Raw genomic sequence first — 25,869 nt, forward strand, 5'->3', positions numbered from 1 at the left:
GGTTCACCAGGCATCACTGGGGTCGCCGTGGTGACAGGCAGTCGCTCGCCCTGGAAAGAGACCAGAAGAACCAGGCTGGTGTGTGTTGTTTGGAGCAGACGCAAGTGCAGCTTGGCTGAGGTGGATGGGAGGCTTCCCTGGGCTCATTAGACTCTCAGCTCTGCACCACCAGGCACCCTTCCCATGATGCTCTGTGCTGCCTCTGGAGCGGTGGGGCTGAAGCTGCAGATTGGAAGTGACGCTTCCTTCAGCCGAGCAGCGCTGGGACGGCAGGAGGGACCTGCCCTGCACTCGGCTGCCCAGGGCACCTTCATCCCATACCCATCAGGCTCCGGCGGCCCGGTGCCAGGCCACCAGCTCAGAGGGGTCGCCCCTGCACCCACAGAGAGGTTGGTGGGGACGCCCTCATCCTGGGTACCTGTGGGGAGCACCGCGGTGCCAGGCTCGCAAACAGTCTTTGCAAGGAAGGCTGCTCTACCAGCATCGCCCTGTCTGGGCCCCGCTCCACTTCCCCGACTCTGGGGCATTCATATTTGATGCTGTTGGGATGAATTATGTGCACACCCCACTGAACACAGATTTAATGAGGGGATTTCTTTTTCTGCTTCTTGCTTTGGCTTTTAATGGATTCTAGCCTTTGAATTAAGCATGGGCTCCACAGCCTGAAGTGCAGGGGTGCAGCCAGAGAAGCTGTCCTCCAACCAGGACTCGGGCAATCAGCTCCATCTGTAGGTTTCTGCCGTCCAGGTCCTGTGCCTGGGGCTCGGGGAGTCCAGTGACGAGGTCCCCCGCTAGGGTTAGAGGGCAAAGGCCACGCTGGGCCAGGGGAGAGGAAGCTGGAGCTCCAGGAAGATGGCCACCCAGAGGCCACAGGTGAGCCAGAGCTGAAGACATAACATGGGGCTGCAAACAGAAAAGGTGTCACGGGCTCAGGAACCACGGTGGTCACTCCAGCGCTGGTTCCCTTTTATTCCACTATTACTAGCTTGACTTTCTTATCGGGAAATAACTTCTCAGTTTTAAATTGATACAAGGAGGGGTGGACTAGTCAATCAGAGCCTCCCCTCCCTTTGGCTAAATAATTGGTTCAAGGGTGAGCATCTGACCCAAACTAGAATCAGTGCGGGATGTTTGCCAGGAAGGACGGAAATAGGACGGGTTTTCTGCTCTCTGCAGCTGCAAGGTGGCAGGACAGATGGCGCCGGGGCTGCTGTGGGCCACCCCACTCAGGCCATGGAGTGACTGGTCAAGATGACGATCAACAGAGCCTGTCGCAGAGAAACAGGGCGATACTGACGGTGCAGAACACTGTGTCAGCGCCTGGATCCAGCCGCACCTGAAGCCATTTATAAACTAATGCACTGCAACTTTCAGGAAGCTATTTCGAGTTGGCTTTATTTCCTTTAAAACACAAAGACTCTTGACTTACGTGAAACCCAAGAAGAAACCAAACAGATCAGGAAAACAGCATAAAGAATTTCAAGGAGTAATGGGTCAGGGCATAGCAGGGAATGAAGAACGCTTTCTGTGGGTGCTGGGTTCTGCATGAAGATAAGTCCCCTGCTTGTGGATAAAGCACTGGCCTGGCCATGACTAAGTTCCTGTGTCATTCTTGTCCCCGAGTTTGGAACTATAATAAGAGCTAAATCTTTGCTGTGAAACTGATTCATACAAAAATAATTTCAGTAAAATAAAAATAGAAAAATACTGGAAGCAGTTTAACTATACTGTACAGAAAATTGATCCAAGAGTTAAACAGGTTTGAAAACACAGTTCCAGAAATAATTTCACCATGAAAACATAGCAGGTTTATTAGAATTTTGATTAAAATAGTTGTCACCCCCTTGTTGTAATAGTTACGATGGCTTCAGTCACATTTAGAGAGTCCTGAGCTCTGTGCTAAATACTACACAATCTGACTATTTGGTTTACGTCTCCTTTCTGCCTAAAAACCTCCAGTCACGATGGCTTCTCTCTGTTCCTATCCTCTGCACATGCTGTTCCCTCTGGCGGGAATGCGGTTCCTCATCCCTTATTCTGCTCTCAGTGCAAACACCACCTCCTCAGGGAAGCCCTCCCTGCACACCCCAGCTGACATCACTCCCAGTCACTCCCTGTTCCACTGGGATAGCTGCGTAGTGATTTCCATTCCTGAAATCTCCTTTTTTATTTCTATACTTGCTTATTTCTTTCTCAAAAATTGGTGAGGCACCTTGTATCCTTCACGGCCGAGCCCAGCAGGTGTTCAGCAAATGAATTCCTGTCCCACACTGCACTCATTCACTAGTGTCCATTCTCGAGTTTGTTCCCAGGCAGTGGCCACGTGGGTGGACACTGAGATGGCTGCACGGACGCGTTCCAAGCAGGAGCTTGGTGCCCAGCTGCGGGAAGGGCGGTCGGCAGGCAGGTTTCATCTACCAGCTCTTTCCACATCTTGCTGACCTCACCTCAGGTGGTGCCCTTCCAGGGCAGGCAGGGACAGCTAGCGACTGAGGGAGGCGGGCAACAGGAGGTGTAGCCCTCTCAGCCCGGCGTGGGGCGACTCTGAGGGGCGCGTCCCAGGCCGAGTCCCAGGGCGGGTTCTACACGCAGCCATTCAGGAGGCAGCTCGGCCCCCGCACATGCTGTGTTCCCCCCCCCCCAGGCCAGTCCTGCTCCATCCCCACGGCCCAGGCGACCAGGAAGCACAGAGGGTGTGGAGGGAGGCCCTGTGTCGCCAACCTGACCAGTGGGGACATCACTGCCTCTCAGGCCACTGGTGTGGCCCCATCTGGATCCAGGGTGGGTGAGCAGTGCAGTCCCTGTGTCGGTGACACACCAGTCCCGTGGTCACCTCCGCTCACCACACCGCCCCACGCTCACACTGCCCTTTCACCTGGGTGTTCTTCAAATCCCGTCTGCCTGTAGCCTCCCCTGCACTGCCTTGCTGCCCAACCCCTGCCTGGACCCCCTCCGGGGAGGACATGTCATGGGACAGCGCCGGGCCAGCCACCACGGCCCACCAGAGTGCTTTCTCCCGCAGGGACCCCAAAACCAGAATAATTAGATCAGTGTTTCTGCGGAGACGGCGACTCGGTGATACTGGTCGGCTGAATGTGAAATGTTTCCTCTGAAACCGCCCCCTTCCAAGCTCTTTGATCATCACATTTGCTCTTCACCTCACACACACACACATTCCGATTTTTTTCCTTCTTGGCAGGTTAATTAAACCTGTCTTTAATTTTTTTCTTTTTCCAATTCTGTCTGAGTGCTGGGGGAAAGATCTGAGTCTCTAATCTCTAGTGGCATTTGTCATGGAATATTCCAGACATTCAGAGCCATAAAACATTCCCGCATTGAACCTGAGCCCCCGGTGGCCAGAACCCACACCTCAGTGCTTCAGCAGCTCAGCCTGGGGGAACGAAGGACCACGCTGCAAGAAAATTGAACAATACAAATCTCAGGAAATTGGATATTTAAGCATTCCAAGTAATTGCTATTGAAGAAAAAGCACGACTGACTGGAATCACAGCCACGCAAGCTGCTGTCCATTCGTCGGCGCCCACATGCCCTCATCTAAAATCAGGGGGCTCCGCGGACGCAGCGGCCTTCTCTCCATACTCCAAGTCCATGTGCTCAGCCCCCCCTAGTCCTCGTGCCCCTATATTCCTGAAGCAGAAGGTTAAGATCTGATTTTTTTTCCATACTACACAATTTCTAGGGTATTGTGCCCTAGAAAGTCCACATGAAATACACAACTTAGAAAAATATAAAAAAGGTTGAAATACCATCTAGACAGCTGGAAGTAAAAATACGAACAGCGATGCCCCTAAAGGACGAAAAAGGAAAAAGAGGTTTCAGCAAAAAAGAAAGCCGCCTCCATACTTATGGCTGGTGGGAGCTGCTAGAAACTTCCCCCAGCTCAGACACACACCGTCACCGCTCACGACAGCCCTGGGAGGCGGTGGTTGCCTCTTCACAACAGGAACCTCAGGTAACACAGAGGAAACAAACCAAAACAACGGCAACACAGCCTCCGGGCCAGAGAAGCCTGGATTCATGCGCCGTCCAGCCCCAGGGGGCCCTCGTCACCCTGGCCTCATCCTGCCTCTCCCACCCCTGCCTGCTCTCATCTGGAGGTCCCCGAGCCCCACGCAGGGGACCAGCCCTCTTTGAACTTTACACCCTTTTCTGGTGCCTCCTCAGCATGCTTTTCACGGGAGGACCTGTGGCTTTAATCTGCGCGCCCGTGGCTCCTGGCTGTTAGGGTCCCCACACCTCCCCCCACGCCCCCCGTGAGAGGTGGGCCTGGCACACATAATTACATGTAATCGCAGAGCACACGACATGACTGGACTGAATGAAAGCCACGCATTCACCGTGCGTTACTGAACAGAAACTTGTAAAGCGCTGCGTGTGGGCCCCTCTCCTCCACATCCAGTCCCTGATTTTCAACCTGTGCGTTGCAACCCAGTAGCAGGTGACGAAATCATTTCAGTAGGCTGCAAGTTGCAATAAGAAGAATAAAATGAGACAGGATAGGACGGGACAGACCAGGCTAGACTGGGCTAGGACACAACATGTCACAGAGCCATTCACAGCGTTAAACATTATGCCTGAGCAATACAGACAGTGTCTATCTGTGTGTATGTAACTGTAACCACGGACGCACACGCACACGGACCTCTGGGGTGGCATGGGGGCTGTTCCGGGTCACGGCTTGAGCATGTGAGCTCCCTGACTTAGGTGCTGGTCTGTGCTAAGGCCGGCCGGGTAGCAGACGTGGGACAATGACAGTCGGTTTTGTCACACTTCCAGGACCACCAGGAAGTTCAAACTTTCAGCAACAACAGGGCAAGTGAATTAGCCTCTTGGGCGGCTTACCTGTGCTCTTTTTAGCCGTGGATTTGACTTTTTATCTCAACTTGTATTTCCCATGGTTTAGACACACACTTCGGTGCGGAGCTGTTAAAACCCACTCTAACACAATCAGCTGTTTTCAACTGCGCAGCAGCCCATCTTCTAGGGTCAGCATGTTAATTCACGCAGGGGAACCGCTGGTCCCCCTTCTCAGCCCACACCTGCCCCCCAGGACCCAGGCGCCCCAGGTGCTGAGCACTACGAGTAGATGGGCCGAGGTGGCCACCGCCTGCTGCAGACAGGGGCGCCAGGGAGGTGTGTGAGGGGGCAGCTGACGGCCAGGGGCCGAGCGGCCGGCAGAGCAGAGTCAGCGCAGGAAGTGCTCGTGCTGACCAAGGCCGAGGCCCCTCTTCTCTGCGCACGCATGTGGCTGGACAGTGCCCGGTGGCTACGTCCCGGGCCAGTCGCACGGCTGGAAACGATGTCCACTCTCCCCGGGTCTGGCCCCTCCCTGAGTCACTTACCAGCGCAGCCCCTTGGAACCATGTGGTGACGATGCCTGAGCCTGGCAGCACCCAAAGCCCCGAAGGAGCCCCACCTCTACTGACCTGCACTGGACTGAGACGTGCGCGAGCTGGAAATGAACTCATGGGTCAGGCCATGGAGCTGTCGGGGGGTCTGTTACAGCAGCTGGGGGTCATTATCCTCTCCCACCAACCCTGGGGCAGGACAGAGCTTCCCGCGGCCTCTGAATAGAGAGAAAGCCCCTAGAAAGTCTGCCCTCCCCTCACGCTCGAGCAAGGACACGTCCTCGGTGCCTGCTTCCTCTACCTTCTCAGCCCCTTCACTGTGCAAACCGGCCACAGACGTCACTTGAGGCTGTGACACAAGTCAACAAACCCATGTGGGGTGAACAAATTGAGTACCAGAAACAAAATCTGGGTTTCCAGCTTCTCAAACTTGGAGACACTTGGCCACACACTCACACACACTGACACCCACACAGCTATTTCACAGGTGGTTAGAACAGGTGTCAGAAGTAAACTTTCCCAGGTCGGAAAGTGCGGGGCCAGCATTCCGACCCAGACAGCAGCTCTGGCACGCGGCCGGCCCTTCGTGAAAACAGAACCTGTGTCCACAGGAACCCTCCCCATCTCACCTCAATCCAGGCAACACCCAGCGGGGAGGGGATTGGCGCCCCTTGGTCTTCTCCTCAGCCCGCTGGCCGATCCACACTGAAAACCCCTCCGAGTGAGTTCTCAGCCTGCGCCCCACCTCAAAGGAGCGGCACTGGGCACCCAGTAAAGGTCTGGACGCCCTGCCAATGCCGCTCCATCCCCACAGCATGCCCTGGGATTGCGGGACAGAGCAGGCATTTTCTCCAAACCTCACTGGTTAGTCCCCTGGGGACGAGGACGGGAGCCAGAGGAAACCCTGCTTCCCAGCCTGACTGCGCCCTCTTGGGCACAAGCACCGACCCAGGCCCAGAGCCCCGACGCTGCCCCTTCACAAGTGCCCTAAGTGGTGGTGGGGGGTGGGGGGACTCGGGTCAACAGCCCCCCCCGGGATGTCTCACTCATTGTGCACTGCTGATGTGTGTTGCCATGGTGACCTGTGATTGTTTGGAACTAGGAGAATTAGTCCTATTGAAGTTGCTATTCCAGTAACTTAAGAAATAATTTTCCATATTATAAAATTTGAATGCACAGCCTCATGAACCAGCGTTTAGCAAGTTAAACTAACCCATCCACTTGCGTTCTGGGCTCTGAAGCACTGTTTTCCAGCTGGGAAAGGGCAGGACCTGGCAGCCAACTGATCGCTGACTCTTTACTCATGAAACGCTGAGGCTCTTGGACAATTGCTAGAATCTTCCAGAAAGCGGGAGGCGTGCTGTCCCGCCCGCACACACACCACACACGGACACCCTCTCGGCTGCAAAGGCCCCTTGCAGCAGGTTCGGGTACAAAAATCCAGGCTTCTCTTCCATAAACACAGTGCTTTGCAGCCCTCCGGGCGGCATTTGGAAATGGGGCCTGGGGCTGTTCTGAGTATCAAGTGAGCTGTGTGAGCTGCAACATTCAGTGTCTGTGCTCAAAGGACGTGACTGCTCACCGAGTACTTACAGCCTCAGCCCGAACGAGCCCGCCATCACCTACTGCAGTCCCATCCACAGAGACTGAAGAAAAGCACCGACCAGGCAGGCGCACTGCTAGAATCCCGTAACCACAGGACGGCTGTCCTCACGCCGTCACCTAAACGTACTGGACAGCCAGGACGCAATCACCACCACACAGGCACAGCCAGCTGAGAAAACTACAGGACAGACACGCAAACAATGAAGCCACACACGCGTGTGGTGACAAGTGCAAACTAAAGGGAATGTAACATATTGTTACAGACTAGACTAGAATCATATTTAAAAACAAACTACACGGCATGAAACGAAACCCTGCCCACACAGTCCCCACAGGCGGTCAAGTGGACAGTGGTGGGCTCACAGTGACGTGCCCGACACCGCTCGCGGCCTCTGTGCCGGCTGCTGCGGCCCAGCCCAGCCTCCTCAGCAGGCAGCTCTCCGGGCACTTCATGTGTGCCACGCGGTCCCACCCCCAGGGGTTTTGCACCGTGCTCTGGCCTCTGAACTGCCTGTCACCGTCCCTGCATGTGGGAAATCCCGCTCTCCAGTGTCACCTGTCCTGCCTCCATGACAGGTTTAACTATGACTCCCTGGGTGCTGCCTCTGGTCCTTTGGCGAATCTGGTACAACCCACTGTCACCACGTCACATGTGCAGGGGCTCCCGTGCAGTCTGGAGCGCCCTGAGGGTGGAGACGACACGTTACTCACAGGCTGCAGGGTGGCCTCAGGGACAGTCTGACGGGAGCAGGCTCCGATGTCGCCTCTGCTTCTGTGTGGCTTGGTTTCCTCCGTGACTCTGTGAAGGAGAACAGAGGCTAGTGAGGCCAGCGTGAAGCCCGCATGGGAACTGCTGTGGGTGCGTATCTGACAGAGTGGGCGGGCTGTCAGCACGTCACCTCTGCACCGTTAGACCTCAGCCTTGATGCTAGCCCCGACTCAAGGCCATTTCACGTGCCCGGCCTGGAGAATCAAAACTGGGAGCCACCGCATATTGGGGACTGCAGCAGCCACTGGGAAATGAAGGGAAAACTGTGACTAGTAACGGAAAGGTGTGGGCACCTGCAACCCAGCGACCTCACGTCCGGGAAGGTGGGCCGAGGAACGGCACCAGCGTCCAAGGCGGCGTGCGCAGACGCCCATGGCCAAGCCCCTTGTGTTAGCAAAAGGACACCCGGTAAGGCTTCCCGCTGGCCGAGCCCTGGGCCGGTCAAGTGCATGACGGACGGCACACCCCCAAGCCACAGTGGCCGGCTCCATACAGACGCAGCACACAAGATCTATAGACATGGAGGGAAAGGCTATGTCCCACCATTAAACTTAAAAGGACAAACACAAAATGATCCAGTGGGATGACCACTGATCTGAATCTCATCGGCAGGTGGAAAATACTTAAAGGGAGTGTGTGGAGAGGAAGTAAGTTGTGCTTATGTTTCATGGTTATGTATTTCTTGTTTTCGGCTCCGTGCTCTAAAAAGAACTTATTTTGAAGTCTTTTTTTGTAAAGCCATGCTTCCCCTCCCTGGGCACACACGGTGCACTCTGGCCGTCTGTGCCAAGCGCTGACACGGGTAAGAACTGGGCGTATACTCAGGAGACCAGCCTCCATGAGCGGCTGTCTCATCTCAGGGGACACACACAGACACTTCCACTGACATGTGAGGAGGGAGAGGGAGGGAGCAGGACTGAACAAGGGAAAACGCAGAGGCTTCAGTGTGCACAGGCGCAAGTGCCGGGTACAAGGTAGGGGTCAGGTCACCCCGCTGCTCTGCCAAACCCAAGGCCTCCCTCTCGCTCCATAAAAGCCCAAACCTCACCATAGTCCCCAGAGCCCATGTGACTGGGCCATTGGTTCCCAACATCGTCACACAGAAGGCCTTGCTCACGCTCCAGCTGCTCTGGTCTCTGCTGTTCTTCCAGTTGCTCAGCATGCCGCTGGCCCCAGGGCCTTTGCAGATACGGTTTCCTCTGTCTAACAAGACCCCTTCCCCTCCCCAGATGTCAGCAGCTCTCCCTTCCCTCAAGTCTACACTCGAATGCTGTCACTTCCTTGACCATTCTCCATGAAACTACAGCCCAAGTCTCCCGATGTACTTTTCTGCTTTATTTTTTCCCCACAGCACTCAGAACTGTCAGATGTAACGTGTGGTTACCGTTTGAATTCTGCCTCACTCCACAAAAACGTATGCTCCTTCTGGGTCGGGGCTGCGTCTGTTTTGTTCATTGCTACACTGCCAGAGCCCAGCATAATGGCCGGCGCATAGTAGGTCCTCCACAAATGCTCGCTGAGTCCAGGATGACAGAAGGAGCGAGCCTCGGTATCCTCAGCTACCACAGTGGGCACGGTGACATTTCTCCCTTCACTAGTCACTGTGTCCGAGCAGCGAGCCCCTGGCAGGCACTCAGGAGACCTGAGCAGAGCGCGGCTGTGCAGTGGGCTCGGCCTTGGCGGGACCAGCAGAGCCCACCCACCGGACTCCCCCCCACTTGCCTCAGAGGCTCAGTGCTTTAAATAAGGAAACAGCCTTCATTTCTGTACTCAGCAGTACAGGCTGTCAACAGCTGTGGGAGAAAGGAAAACAAACAAACAAACAAAACACAAAAGAAAATGAAATGCGCCTCAGCTCTTTTTGCATCCAAGAAAAGTATACAGATTATTTTAAATAATAAAACCGGAAAAACAAAAGCAACCAGTTTAACAAATGAGATTTTGCTCTTGTCAAAGAAAGTGTTTTTTAAGCCAATTCTAAACAACCCTCCCAACCTGTAAAAGCCTCCCAACGTGAAACTCTTGGAGCTTGAAAAGGTCTCTCGCCGGCAAGAGTGCTTCCAACAGTACCTGGGAACGAGGTTCATTAAAAGCTATCTTTAGCATTATCAGCGGTTTTGTTATTATCCCAGTCCTTCAAGAAGTGTGTAGCACGTCTGCAAGCGGAATTACAAAAGGAAGAGCAGGGAGGGACGGAAGGAAAGCTGCCCTGGCCCTGGGGATCCCTCACTGTGCCCACAGCCTGAAAGAAAACAGGAGAAAAAGATCCAGGACTTGAAAAGATAAATCAAACTAGGACCCGCAGGGCCTTTAGAAAATACTAGTGACATGCCGCTGGGATACATTTCATGAGTGAAAGAGCTTCGTGTGTCTTCCAGATGTCGAGAAGTGACACTTAAAAAGTTTCAACACTATTTGAGAGGAGAGCTAAAAACAGAGGTCAAGGGGACCGCCGGGGATTGTGGGAAGGGTGGGGCGTCCCTCGCACGGAGGCAGCACCCATTAGTATTTGCTGAACAAGTGGACGGAAAGTATAAAGATGAAGCAATGAGCTGCCAACACTCTCGCTGATACACAACGTCACTCTGCTATCTGCAATGACACGGGCTCCCCAAAAGTCCCCAAAGTCCCCTCCTCATATGGGGAAGAGAGTCCAGGCAGCTGAATCCATAGGGTGCAGTTAATGACCCAAAAGAAAGAGGGCTCAGCATCCTACCAGAGGGCAGAGCAGGTGCAGGGGGTCAAATCTCAGAGTGGGCGGCTCCATCAGCTGGACTCCCAACGAATAAAATCAGCAGGTAAAGCTGCTGAAAATCTCGCCTTGATGGCGGGGACTGCCCACCCCCCTTTCCGGGGTGTCAGCTAACTGTCAGCATCTACCGCGGGCAGGGCCAGCTCTGTACTGGGCCTTCCCCGGTGCGACCTGCAATTGTCCTCTCAGCCCAGGAGGGGAGTCGTGCCACGTGGTCAGGAGCCAGGGCTGTGCCCGGAGGTGGGGGAGGGGCGCCGGCCCCAACACCCTGAGGCTTCAATTCTCTCTGCAACCCGACTCCCTTACAGAATGACCACCAACACCCCAGAGCAGGCTGACCCAGTGGAATCGGAACCGCAGACCCAGCTCAACGCAGTCCTGTCCCGTGTGATGAGAGGCTGAGATGCTTTTCAGAGACAACTGCCCCAAACTGCAGGTCACCCAGCGGAAGCATGCACGCAGGAGAGACCTGTGACCTCCAGCTGCACCTGGAACCAAAGTGCCCCACTACACACACACACACACACACACACACACACACACACACAAGGAACCAAAGGACCGGGTCACGACTGGAACTTACACGGCGGAACCTTTCAGGCCTGAGGCTCCACTGTCCTGAAAGTCCAGTGCTGAGCGCCTGCCTGCGCGGTCCAGACACTAGGGTGGGTCCTGCAGGTTCCCCTGCCAGCAAAACGACGACGGTGCAGAATGTTTCTGTCACCTCAGGTCGTTTGCTACAAGCCTTTGAGGTCTCCCGACCTCACATCCTGGGCCATCACTGGCCTGATTCCTGTCCGAAATCTTATTTCTGTGTGTCTGACATCTTTTTGGAGTTTCGTCTGTGTCATCGTGCAAATCCGTCCTTCACTCCTTTAGAAGCTGAAAAGCACCGTGTGCAACGCGTCCCATGTCTAATGCGTTCCCGCGACGGGCACTTGGTTGTTTCCAGGTTTTGGTTATTATGAGAAACACTGACGTACAAGGACTTTTGTGAACATATTTGTCTTGGGAATTGCTAGTTCACATAGAAGTGCGTATTTAACACGATAAAAAAAACCTCCAAACCTTTCTCCAAAGTGGCTGCAAAGTGTGACGGTTGTAACTGCACCATTGGGGAAATTCCAATTAAAACTCTTTTGTCTGGATTTTTCACTCACCATAATATTTTGAGAACCACCTATGTTTCCACACGCACTGATATTTTGTCATTTGTTTTTGCAGAATAGTACGCCATTGTGTGGATGAACCCCAATTTGTTTATGAATTGACTTGCACATTTATTTCCAGTCTTTGGCTATCGTAAACACACTGCTATAAACTTTCTTTTACAAGTACTTGTGTGGACATATGCTCCCATTTTTCTTGAGTAAACACCTAGGAGAGGAAGAGCTGGAACATATGGTAGGTGTGCGGTTAACTATTTAAGATTGTTTTCACATCTTAAATAGGTTTACGCAATTTTGCATTCCCACATACACCATATGAGACGTTTACATGTTTCCTAGCTTTCCTACTACTCGGCATGATTAGTCTTTTTAATTTTAGACATTCTAGTAGGCACACAATATTATCTTATTATGGTTTTAATTTGATTTTTCCCAATGGCTAATGATGTATATCTTTGTGTGTGTGAAATGTCTGCTTAAACCTGTTGCCCGCCCCCTGCTTAAACCTGCTTAAACTTTTTTTTAAAATGGGGTTTCTGTCTTCTTATTACTGAGTTTTCAGAATTCTTCATATTTTTCAGCTATGAGCCCTTTGATAGCTATATGGTTTATAAGTATTTTCTACCAGTCTGTGTATTGCCTTTTTACATTTGTGGTATGCAGAGGGACAAAAATTAAATTATGATTGAAGTCAAATTTATCATTTTTCTCTTATGAATTGAATTTTGGGTGTCATTTATAAGCAATATTTCAATAATACAAGAATGCAAAAATTTTCACCTGTGTCACCGTCTAAAAGTATTATAGTTTTAAAATTTATATTTAGGCGTATAGTCCATTGTGAGCTCGTTCTGATGTGGTGGGGACGGTTCAGCTTTTGGCATAAGGACATCCAATTGTTCCAGGACCATTTCTTGAAAAAACTATCATGTTTCCCTGCATTTCTTTTGAACCATTTCTGAAAATCGACTGAGCACACAGGCGTAGACCCACTGTGTCCCATCCCACTGAGGTTTTCGGGGCCAGTGGTTTCATGACTCCCACGTTGCCTGTATCACTGGGACATTATTTTTATTTATTTTTAAACTCAGGAAGTATAAGTTCTTCAACTTGCTCAATGTTCTTGAAAATACTTGGATTGTCTTTGCTTTTCCTCCCTCTACTGACATAAATTTTAGAATCAACTTGCTGATTTTCACGAAAAATACTGCTGGGGATTAGATGTGAATTGCATTGAATCTTCAGTTCGGGAAGACGTCATGTCTTCCAATCTATGAACAGAGAATTTCTCTCCATTTACTTAAGTCTCCTTGGATTCTTTCATTAATGTTTTGTACTTTTCAGGATACCGACATTGCACATACTTTGTTTAGGTTTCTACTTAGTTCATGTTTTTTCTTACTACTGTAAAGTGAACAATCTGTTAAATTTCACTTTCCAATTGTTCATTTCTAGTACAAATACAGTAGGTTTTTCTGTTGACCTGTTGTCCTGTAATCTTGCTATCTCACTTATGAGTTCTAGTAACTTTTATGTAGCTTCCTTAAGATTTTCTAAGTAGACAATCATGAAATTTTGGATAGAGAAAATTTTATCTTTTCATTTCCAATGTGTATGATTTTATTTATTTATTTGCCTTATTACACTGGCTAGGACTTCACTGTAATTGTGGATACGAAGGTGAGAGTAAAAATAATCTTGCTTTGCTCCTGATATTAAAAGAGAAAGCACCTGTTTATTCACCATTAACTACGATGCTATTTGTGGGGTTTTTTGGTTGTGTTGTGTCGTGTTCTGTTTTGTACATGCCCTTTGGAAGGCTGAGGAAGTTCCCTTCTATTTCTAATTTGCTGAGGGTTTTTATCATGTATGGTTGTCATATTTTGTCAAATACTTTCTGTTTTGCATCTATTGTGATAATCATAGGATTTTTTGTTCTTTGTTTTTTTAACCTGTTAATACACTGATTGGCTTCTGAATGTTGAACCAGCATTGCATTCTTTGGATAAACTGTACTTGGTACCCACTTGGCTGGGCTGAGGGACGCCCAGGTAGCTGGTAAGACACTGTGTCTGGGTGTGTCTGTGAAGGTATTTCTAGAAGAGATGAGCTTTGATCAGTAGACAGAGACCTGCCCCCACCCATGTGGGTGGGCATCCCCACTCCACGGAGGGTCCTGGCAGAATCGGGGGGAAGGGCAAGTTCTCTCACCTGAGCTGGTATCCTCTCCTGCCTACAGACATCAGTGCTCTGCTTGTCCAGCCTTTGGGCTTGAATTAGGACTTGATGCCTTTGACGCCCGCGGGCTCAGCCCTTCAATTTTGCTCTGGAATTAAAGTACCAGTTTCCTGGGGCCTCCAGCTGCCAACACCAGGTCCTGGGACCTCTCAGCCCACCCCTCATAATAAACTCCTTTCTACTGTATATATCTTATTGTTCTGTTTCTCTGGAGAACCCTGACCAATATGATCATTCTATATTTTTCTTATATTTTTTATATTTTCATGTATTTCTGATTCATCTTGCGAACCTTTAGTTAAAATTTTCATGGCTATGTTCACGAGGGATAATGAGGTGTGGTTTCCTTTGGAAGCCTGTTGAGGTCAATGCCTTTTTCTCCATAGACACGGGATTTCTGCTGTTTCTAAGAATCTCTGCCTCGTGCGAGGACTAGAAGATTTCCCCCCACTCTGTCTTCTGAAATGCTGTTTTAACTCTTACATCTGTGTGTGTGTGTGTGTGTGTGTGTGTGTATACACTTTTTTCTGGCTGCTTTCAAGATTGTTTTGTTATTTCTGGACTTCAGCAATTTGATATGATGTGCTTAGGTGTGCTTTTCTTTGCATTCATTCTGCTTAGTTTTGCTGGAATTCGTGGGTCTATTAGTCAATGTTTTTCTTAATAAGTTTCAGGAAATTTCTAACATTATTTCTTCATCTGTTTTTTGTATTGTTCTCACTCTCTTCCACTTCGGGGACTCCAATTATTCGTATGTTAAATATGTTGTTTCACAGCCCTTAGGGCTTTATCTTCTTCAATATTTTGTTCTCTTTTTCATTCTTTGTCTAGCAATTTTTGACTGAAAATTGTAAAGAACTTGCAGATTCTTGGGGTTCTATTTGCTTCCTCTAAAGACTGTTGCTTTGTTCTTGCTGGATAATTCAATCACTGCCCTACCGCCCTGACCCGTGAGGCTGCTTTCTTTTGTTCGAGCAGGTGGTGGGATGTTCAGGGGTCTCCAGGCCCCTCACTCGTAAGAGCAAAACCGCCCGCAACAGTCCTGTCAGTGCATCATTACAGGGCTTGTTAGGGCAGGTCCAGAGAAGAGCTCACTCTAGGTGGTGTCATTACCCTGAAACTGCGTCCTTCTGATGCCTCTTACTAAAAGGCGGGTGCAGGGGCGAGTAACCAGTTCTTAATGAACGGAGTCTTTCTCCTGACCAGGCTGGCATTCGAACCTCCCTCCACATCGTGACCTCTTCTTTCTGTTTCCCTGCATCCCTGCAGTAGCCACTTCCGTGTAAGGCTCGTGTTGTCTCACCCTTTGAATGTGCAGCCCAGCATTAGGCGAAGCACCCCTGGGGCCCCTTGCACAGACTTCTGGGCACTGCCCTGTTATTTACTTATGTTGTCACAGCTTCCAGCTCCCTGAGCTACCCCCAGAGGCCACTGTCTGCTTCTTGGTGCAGGTCACCATACGTGCTCTGCCTGGACCACGGCTTCTCCATTTAGTTGGGAAATTACCCCTGACAGAGAGCGAGGGCAAGTGTGGGGCTCACCCTGTGGATTTTCCTTTTTCAGGGATTGTAGCTGAAAACGGTGCCTCATTTATGTTGCTTAGTTTCACAGCTGGTTATATTGGTAGGTCTGCTACCACTCTGTCATAGCTGGAAGCAGAAATTTTCTCTCCCTCTTTTTTTTTTTTTTTTTTTATAAACAAGAACAGAGGGCAGATCAGTTGATCTGAGCTGACAACCCTAATTGGCTGGTCATGCTGGTGGCACTGAGAAGGATCTGGGGTCTGGGTCCTATGTTTTGGGAATGATTAGTAAGTTCTTCCGTAGGTGACATGGTTAAAGTGGAGAGTCGTGTCACTGACCTGCTAACAGCCCTTTGCTTGAATCTTAGCCTCAAAAGAAGCAAGGTCCTCAACGATCATCTTGTTTAAATTCCCTACAGGACACTTAGGACTTCCGGATAAGGGATGGTGCACTTTATTTTGGCCCGAACATTCCCGTGGTCTGAAAGTCACACTGAGACTTCAGTCCTTGGCTTTCTCTGCCCCAGGCTTTGTGCAGGTATAATGACTGCGCATGGTCTTGGAAACACTGAAAGACTGATTTCCAGCACACGGCCGGCCATCAGGCAGGACCACAGGACTAGAGCTGGGCAGGGACACCAGGCAGAAGAGGTAGGTGTCATTTACGAGCTGAAGCAATGAAGGGCCAACGTGCCACCCTGTGCTCCTTCTTTTCAGCCACGGCGATCTTGGAAGTCACTTGTCAAAGTGGTGGCAAGACACAGGGAAGAGGGCTGCGTCCCTGCACCACTGGATGAGGCAGGGCTCCACCAATCCAAACTGGCCCTTTGGAAAGTAAGACATAAACTTGCATTATGCTGAGCTACTGAGATTTGAGGGTTTGTCTGTCACAGGAGCTACTTAGTAGTTATTTAGCTTAAAGAGATATTCTCGTTCCTTCACAGATTCTGTCTTTGGTTTTGTTAAAGCATCAGCATTCATCCGTTCTTTCTCATCGTCCTTCAGTTAAAATTCTAAACCCTTAAGGTCACATTTGAAAAGGGCTCCACTTCTCTCACGATGAATGAACGTGTCTCGCTCTAACCTGCGAGACGTTAGGCTGTGCGGTCCTGTACAGGCACGATCCGCCCTGGGGCACAGGCAGCCCGTCCCTGTGCTTCCAGGGCCTTGTTTCTAAGCTGAGCTATTACTCAGGCCGGATGTCCAAAGAGAGAGACAGGGGCATTCTGAAGAAGGGAACGAATGCTTTGAACGCCAGAGGCAAATCCCGAGTGTTTTGGCCTGGCTTTCTTAAATTTGGAGCTTCTGTAGCTCATCAGATACATGTGAGTCAAATGCAGGCGAGGACAGGGTCCTAGCCCCAAGGCCAAGGGCTGACATGTTTGCCAGTAATCTTCACTAGGCCAAACCATCCCTGCCCGGTTTAGCTTTTCCCAAGAAAATGCATCTAAAAGTTTTGGCAAATGCATTCACCAGCAACACCTCTGCCACTCTCCTCAGCTGCACTGCTGTCACCACCAGCAACACGAACATGCCAACCACTGCAATTAACACCAGGGCCCCATCTTCGTAACTGCTGTAAATGCCTTCACGCATGTGACAGTCACTTCTGTAGCTGTACCCACCGCCACCACCGTTGCAATGATCACCTTTAAAATCAATCATCATGACATCCTTTGTACAAGGAATTACCACTGTTGCCTTTATCGGCTCATCCTTCGTTAAACAAGCAGTTACTGCCCATCTAACATGGCACCATACTAGATATTTAAGGGACAGAGGTGAACACGTCAGAAATTACCATTGTCGACGCATGAAGACAGATACTTTATACACATATTTACAGAAAGTACGGTTAATGTTGTTATATAGCAGGTTAGGTGCTATGACAGGCATAGGGACAATTTTTCCCAGTTGAGTCAGGGACGATCCCTGGGAAGAAATTACTCTAAATTGAGTTTTAAAGAGTATGTGAGACTTAGCCAGACAGAGATGGTATAGAGACAGGAAATTTCAGGCCTTCACAGGGGAAACCAAAGGCAAATGGCCAATAAATGAGGCTTTGGCCTCATTACTAATAAACATTTAATTAAAAGGAAGTATCATAGTCATCTATCAGGTGGGCAAAGATGATTTAAATACCAATGCCTATTTTTGTCAGAAATGCCACAGCCGTAGACTACAGGACATGCAGAACTGGCAGAACTTTCTGGAAGGCACTGTAGAAACATATCGAACAACTTCTTTTAAATGTTACAATTTTAAAAATTATCTTCTAAGAATTTATCCTAATGAAAAGATAAAAACCCACAGACAGGGAAACAGTAAAAAAAATCTGGGGCAGCCACACAATGAGTGAATAAATGAATAGTGTACAACCATTAAAATCAGTTTGACGGAGCATGTGTTGACAGGACATTGCATGTGACACAATGTGCCACATGTGGAAACAGACCATGACTCGGTGCACACAGCGCGTCTGTCAGGACCGGCTGAGGCTGGTGACCTTCCGTCTTCAGATCTCCGCTGCCCGCGGCAGCAGATTCGTCTCTTACTCTTGGCCCAGGCGGGCAGGCCACACCCCTCACCTGTAGGTCTCTTCTCTGAGTCCCAGGGACTCAAGGATGGTTCCTCCAGCACAAGGCAAAGGAGGCTGAGAGCGGGTGCTGACTGGCACAGGACTCCTGATGCCGGGAATGGAGATGGGCGTCAGCACCCACCCCATCCTTCTGACCAGACCCAGTTTCATGGCCCAAATAACGGAAATGCAGGTGAGGAAATGTAGACGAATGTATGGAGATTTGTGAGAAGTAGGAAGCGCTGACAATGTTTGGAAAACCAATCTGCGTATCTATTCATGTATGTCTTTACCCCCCGTCCAACCTTCCACATGCTCACCAGCCACGCACGTCTCCACCCGCCGGTCTAGTTCTAGGCTGTACGTAGGAGGCGGTGGGAGGGCACGCCTGGACGCGCTTACAGCGACTATACACAGATGGAATGGACGATTTTTTCCCCTTATCTTGTTCTGAAGCTTTAAAATTTATTGCATTGTAGGTGTGCTTGTATAATCAGAAAAAGAGACGTTCTATTTAATTTTAAAAAGAGCCAGCCAATACACTTAAGGAAGCTGCTTGACTGAGGGGGAGCACATTTGAATCAGTGGCACCCTGAGCTAGACTGTTTGCAAAGACAAGCAGCTTTACCGTGTTTCCCCAAAAATAAGACCTAGCTGGACCATCAGCTCTAATGTGTCCTTTGGAGCAAAAATTAATGTTAAGACCTGGTCTTTTTTTACTATAAGACCCGGTCGTACATAATATAAGACTGGGTCTTATATTAATTTTTGTTCCAAAAGGTGCATGAGAGCTGATTGTCCAGCTAGGTCTTCTTTTTGAGGAAATACGGTATTATTCTCAGTACCATCGTGGACCTGCTTTAATGAATAGGAGGGATGAGTTACAGTTGGCCTCATAATTGTGTGTATTGGGGAACCCTGTGGGACACATGACATTTGATTCGGTCCATCTGTGAACATGTGGAGATGAGCAGTGGCAGGCAGGCAAACACAGGGCACAGTACCGGCAAAAGCCTGGCAGCAGTCACGTGCAGGGCACCGGGAGCACGGTCAGGGGCACATAGTGAACCCAGAATGCAGAGAGCATCTCTTGATGGGTCATCCATGGAGCCAAAGAAAGAGAAGCACGTGATGGGACTTGGGCAGAGGGCAGGCAGGCCGGAGAAATGGGTGGAAGAGGTACATCTCCAAAGCTTACTCAGTGCCAGGGATGGAGACCAGGGACACTCAGGACGTGGGGACAGAGGATGAGCAGGGGGCAGGCAGGCAGATGGAAGTTATTTTTACAGGAGGCAGCGACACAGGCGTGGGAGGAGAATGCTATCAGCCTGGAGCTCTGGAGCTACAGGTGGGACAGTGCTGGCCGTGCTGTGGAGCAAAGCGCCAGTCTGCACTGCTGACCTGGACCCTGCCCTGGGAAGAAAGAGCTCCTCTGAGACCACAGGAACACTGATCCCAGGAGCCCCTCCCATTTCCTAGGCCCCAGGCCCAGGGATACAGCAGCATCACCACGTCAGGAAACAGTTTTCCAGGGACAGAAAACTACCCTTGAACTGGTTTAAACAGAGGGGAAGCTCAAGTGGTTCACAAAAGTGCGGAGTCCTAGACAGGGCGCAGCTTCACACAGCCTGCTTCTGAGCGCTGCGACAGTCTCACCGGCATTCCTGATTTCCCTACGTTTTGTTTCCTCACTGTTAGTTTCATTGTGAAGCAAGTCCCTCCTGGTGCCAGGTGGCAGCTACCACCTCTGGCTTGCATCCTATATTCCCATTGTTCTTACTGAAAGGTGGCACCTTTCTCCCGGTCACTCCAGCAAGAGTTCTGGGATTTTCTTGGCCTGGTATGCAAACACATTCCAGAATTGATCACTGTGGCAAGGCTCGCCAACAATTTTCTGATTGGCCAGGTTTGGGTCACGTGACTAACCCCAGCCCACAGATGGAATCATTTCCACTTGAACTACAAGAACTGAAGGGAAAAAAAAAAGTAATTTTATGAGTAAAAATGATGGTGCTTAAGATGGAGGAAAACAGGGGCAGGCAAACAAGAAATGTCCACAATTTTCCGACACACTAGTGACACCGCCGTGTCCGCCAGCACCGCCTGCACCACCAGCTTGGTGCTGCCCCGCTGTCAGCAGGCTCATCTTCAGGCTGGGGGAGCTCCAAGACCCGTGCGGTCCGGAAGCCACGCCTCTCGGTCCTACCTACGAGCACTGGCTTCCCAGAGGAGCCCAAATCCTTCTTTGAATCCCAGGACAATGGCTAAGAGCTTGAAAGCACATTTATTTGTTCCTTGCTCCATAACCCCAAGATCCACACACCTTTTCCTAAGACACTGGCCTGAGTGTTGTTCTATGTTAGACAGACAACCCAGAATCAAGACACCAAACCAAAATGATGGAGTGGAACTTAAGAGGCAAAATGCAGTCTTATTTGGACACGAGACTTAGAAATGTCCCTCAGAGAATGGGGACTTTCCTCTCCTTGTTGAACCCAGTATGACACAAACGAAGTCGTGCAGAACCTGGCGTGAAATAGGCATCTCAGTTGGGGCCATCCCTGCTCTCCTGGCACACCTACACTAGTTTCAAACATGACGTGTTCTGAGCCCTCGCCAGCTCCCTTAGAAGCATTTCACCGGTTCCCTTCACCTCGCCCCCACAAAGCATGGATCACATCCGTGACAGCACTGGAGCTGAGGTCAATCTTTCTTATTCATTCTGGTATCATCAGTTCCCCGCTGGTAGGTAGGTACTTAATAAAAATATGATGGATGAATGAATGGATTATGCAGATTGAGTTGGAAGAAACATTAAGAATTTATAAAGTCCAAACCATTGATTAGATAGATGAAGAAACTGTCAGCAAGTGAGGGCAAACAGCTCACACAAAACACACGGAGAATTCAGAGCTACGTGAGAACTGAGATGCCCACTAATGCTCAACCCAGAGTGTCCTGCAGGGGGCACTCAATCAGCACTTTGCAGACATTATTTCATTCATGCTCACTCCCTAAGCCTTATTAGCCTTATTTTAACGATAAGGAAACTGAGGATCAGGACAAATGATGGCTAAAGTGTTCTCCCAACTCTGCGAATGCTTCTGGAGTTGACTGTCCAAACCTGTCCTGACCCTCCTGGCTGGGAGACCACCTGACGAGCACCGGGAACCCTACCCGCCTAGTAGCAAGCGCGTCCTTTTCTGTCTCACTCCTTCCCGTGGTGGCCGCCTCATCATCTGAAACAGAAACGCTTCAGTACGGACAATGCCCACAGCCCGCAAGCCTACTTCTGGACTGAGAGAGAGTGGGACGGCTTTGGAGGTGGACACAACTGCATCTGTCGTGCTGGCAGAACCAGACCCTGAATACACTTTCCTGTAGCTCCCCATCTAGGCCTATTAGAGAAGGGGAAGAAACAGAGGCTTAACTCTAAATAGATAGATAGGTTTATGCTGAAATTTTCCATGAAGTTCCTTTATTTTCTTCCCTGGAAACCCAGTAACTAAGACAGAATGTATCCATTCTCGATCACAAGAAGAACATCTTACGTGTTACCTGCCATATGTGCACCATACATAATCTCCCTTGATCCTCACAACAACCTTACAAGGAAAGCGCTATAATTATCCCCACTTTAGTGATGAGCAAGAAATAAGTCACACTATGTTAAGCAACTTGGCTAAAGTCACCCACGTAGGAACTGGCAGGGGACAGAGTGAGGCCCAGGCAGTGCCTCCAGAGCTCACAGACTCAGACACTGAACAAAAGTGTCTCGTGATAAAATTAGAATATTAGAATTCATACCCCGTTTTGAGATCTCTCTACCTGTACGACTCTGTGCAAGCCTTGGTTTTCTCACCTATGAAATGGAACTAAAAAATGCCTCTTTGATAAAGTATATGATTATCCAATAAAGTTATGTACCTGGGTATGTATTATGAAATACAATTTGTACAGAGATAACACAGAAAGCTTTGGAATGAGGACCGGGTTTCATATCAAATCACCCCAATGTACTAATTTTCTGCCCATAGACAAATTATTTAAGCTCTGTGAAGCTCGGCCTTGACACTGGATATGAAACACTTTTGTCTGTTAAACAGGGACAATAACTGTCACTTGTTAAGGATGGTGGTGAGCAATGAATGGGGAAACATCCAGCACAGTGACTTGTGTGCAGTCAGCTCTCAGGAAAGCTGGTTTTTGTTCTCATTTGCCAGCTGATGGCCTGTCACTTCTTTATTATTCAGTTGGCACCTCACTATGCGAAGGTCTTAATCCAAGCTCCAAGCTGTCAGATGCAGACTGGAAGCTTGAAACCCAAATGTGGATTTCAGATTTGGAAGGGCACAAATATGAACGGAATCCACCACATATTTCGTAAGTCAGAAGCTCCTAAGGCATGCAGAAGTTAAGTCAATGAGAGCTGGAGACAATTTATCTAACCTTTGCTGCTCTCAGCAGCTCAGGGACTGTCTGGAGGGCAGAAGTGGAGAATTCTGGCTGCAGTCATCACTTGCAATGGCTAACAGAGCTGAGCTGCAACTCCACTGCTGAACAGCAGGTGTCAGTGTTGGCTACAATGCACAACACCATGAAAATGCACTACGTGCCAACTTGTTGGTTCTGGACAATAAATTAACTGTAAGTTCACAGAAGTCAAAATAGCGGTTATTTGATCACGGACTTCCCCATGCTCTTTACCATGAGTGTCAGATGTGCTCATGGAGAAAGAGAGTCCCACTCTTCTCACAACTCCTCAAAAATGTCTATTCTGGTTGTGGACTGAAAAACCTAAATTCTTATACAGTCCACGGAAAGTAAGCCCACAAAAGCTGCACCAGAGACTGGGTGGAAAGGGACAGAAAAGGAAGTTGGGGGAAGGAGAGCACTAAAGAACTTCCAAGTGGGGGGGCAGCCAGATGGCGCAGTTGGTTAGAGCGCAAGCTTTGAACAACAGGGTTGCCTGTTTGATTCCCACGTGGGCCAGTGAGCTGCACCCTCCACAATTAGAGTGAAGACAATGAGCTGCCACTGAGCTACCAGAGAGGCGGCCGGATGGCTCAACTGATTAGAGCGCCAGCTCTCAACAACAAGGTTGCAGGTTCAATTCCCACATGGGATGGAGGGCTGTGCCCCCTGCAACTAAAGATTGAAAATGGCAACTGGACTCGGAACTGAGCTGCACCCTCCACAACTACATTGAAGGACAACGATTTGAAGCTGATGGGCCCTGGAGAAACACACTGTTCCCCAATATTCCCTAATAAAATTAAAAAAAAAAAAAGAACTTCCAAGTGGACAATTTTACTACTTATTAGAATCTTAAGCCTAGATTCATGGGGATAAAAGCGTGACTATCACCTGGGAAAACTACAGACGCACGTATGAAATATGGAAAGAATTATTTCATTTCTATAAAAATACGGGCAGGTGACAGGACATTCAGTGTGGTGGTTAAGAGTGACAGCTCTGGCTGAAATGTCTGGTATTGAATGTCAAGGCCATTGTGTGCCAGAGGAGAGAACGCACATATTTGTTAATCTCTGCACATCAGTTACCTCATCTGTAAAATGTGGTTCTAAAGCACCGGCAACACAAGCGTGGGAAGGTGAAATCGTCCGTATAAGTGCTAAACAAGCGGCCTGACATGTAGTGAGTGTGCAGGACGTCAGCTACTGTGTTTGCATGTAAACACGCATCTAGTTCTGCAGGGAGAGCCAGAACGCAACACACAAATGTGTCTACAACAGCCACCAGAATTTTCTATTTTGTTTCCCATTAGCTTGCGTGTTACCAAACAACCTCCAGCAAATACTTACTATTTTATCATATAATTATTTAAGGGGGAATAAATAACTGGTCAGAAGTTATTTTGTTGAAAAATGGTACCAACAATTTAAAGAGCTGACCTTCAAAATGTGTCCCTTATTTCCCTCTAGACCACGGTGATTTCTCCGAACCTGAGGCTTCTGATGCCAGACCCACCTCTGCAGCTTCCAGAACTGGTGAACAGGTTTACCAAGGTCACGGATGCAAGACCTATATACAAAAACCTACTGTAATTTCTCTATGTCTGCAAGAACAACCCTCCAAAAATGAAGAAAATAATTCCATTCACAACAGCATAAAAAAGAATAAAGTACTTATGAGTGAATTTAACAAAATAAATTGAAGTCTTATCCACTGAAAACTATAAAACATCGCTGAGAGACATTAAAATGACTTAAGTAAGTAGTAAGATATGCCATGTTTACGGATCAGAAGATTCAATATTGTTAAGATCTCAATTCTTCCCATATTGACCTATAGACTTTGGTCCAAATATCTAACTTCCCTGTGACTGTTTCCTACTTGGAAACATATGGATGATAGGACTTTATATGATGAGACCTGCAGAGTTAACTTAGTCCCAGAAGGTAACCGGCAGGAACACAGCCCAGAGCCCGACATACAACAGGCATTTCCATAAATAACCGTTAGAGGAAAGTGCAGGAGTTGTCAAAGGCATGATTTTCTCAATTTTACTCTAGAAGTGACAAGTCCCAGAGTTTCTAGCTCAGCAAGGAGGGCCCACGTGAGACGTGCAAGGCCTGGTGAAGGGGATGAGTGCGATGCAAGACTGAGCGAGTCACACACGCGTGTGTGTGCGCGCGCGTATTAGAGGTCTAGGTACACACAGTATGTGCTTACGTCTTCACAATACATATATTCTGATTGGCTGGGGAAGTCATAGTGAGACATGTTAGGGATTATTCTAGTGTCCTGCTGTGAATCCCGGTCAGTGGTAGAACCTTTACTGGGAAGACGGAGCCCAGGAGAACTAGCTTTGGATCCCTGTCAGCACATTTAACTGTGAAGAGCCGGGGACGAAGAAACGTGTGGAGGCTCAAGGAGGGCGAGCTGACACCATCTAATCTCAGTCTCCCCGTTTCCTGATGCCTCATCTGGCACGGGGCCACTTCAGTTGCCATTCCCTGCCCGCCAGTCCCCTGGCTGCTGAGCTTTCTCGGGTGGTCACCTGCCCAGGAGGACCATCTGTGCCTTCGCAGCCCCCGTCATCCGCTTGCTAAGCCCACCCCCACTGTCTTGGGGAATTCGACTGGGAAGAAAACACCAAATTAGGCAACTGATAGAAAAATGAACAACAGCTGCAGCTTCCCGATACTTAAAAAATCATCTTCCACTTTGAGTCTGGGTCCCTGGCGTGAAGCTGGGTGTCCTTGGTCCCACGTGTGTTCTTGTCCAATGCTACGATCTGTTAGGGAGCTTCTGTTTACCAAGAGGCCATGATGGCAGGTGGGGTCTACAGAAAATAGGGGCCAATTCTCAAACACAAAGGTGCTAAACGAACAGATTTTCCCTCAGATGCTGAGCAAACATCAGCCCAGCAAACCAATGTAAAGATATAATCGTGATTAATCTCTTGATTAAAATAATTAATCTCGGTTAATTCTGCATTTAATCATTTCTTTTTATCAATGTCTAGCACGCAGCTTTGTAGAAATATTCATTTAGACTAATGGATGTTTCATTCCTCCAATTAGCCTGTTTACTCGGAGCTTCCAAATGCCTCCGGTTCCAGCCGCAGCACTCACGTCAGCATGTTCTCGGAGCCCCGGGCAGAGAAGCCTTCTCACGCCCGCCAGGTCCCTGCCACGCTTGGTGGAGCCCAGAAAGGGGTACCTGGGAAGGTAGGAAAGAGGCCCGCGGGCTTTGGGGCCTGGAGAGGGTGTGGATGACCCCAGCAACACTTGCTCAGGGACCCAGAGTTGTACTTTATGGCCACGATTTGCCTGTGCCAGTAGTAAGATCCTGCCACGTGTGTCACAGGAATTTACGATTCATTCTTTCACGCCTGACG

General features: G+C 49.3%; 2 long non-coding RNA genes across 3 annotated transcripts in view; one reads left to right on the plus strand and one right to left on the minus strand.

Annotated features, from left to right (window-relative positions):
* The window catches only part of LOC109438476 (uncharacterized), a 172,659-nt gene that overhangs the window by 23,259 nt on the left and 123,531 nt on the right, over window positions 1-25,869 (minus strand). For both annotated transcript variants that reach the window (XR_012493166.1, XR_012493167.1), the window contains one exon: window positions 7,686-7,773. This is a non-coding gene — a long non-coding RNA (uncharacterized LOC109438476). The remainder of the gene's footprint in view (window positions 1-7,685; window positions 7,774-25,869) is intronic.
* On the plus strand, window positions 8-1,722 carry LOC141569477 (uncharacterized). Its single transcript, XR_012493169.1, has 2 exons — window positions 8-389; window positions 1,177-1,722. It is a non-coding gene; the product is annotated as an uncharacterized LOC141569477 (long non-coding RNA).

This window comes from Rhinolophus sinicus, linkage group LG18 (genome assembly GCF_036562045.2).
Source record: "Rhinolophus sinicus isolate RSC01 linkage group LG18, ASM3656204v1, whole genome shotgun sequence".
NCBI lineage: Eukaryota > Metazoa > Chordata > Mammalia > Chiroptera > Rhinolophidae > Rhinolophus > Rhinolophus sinicus.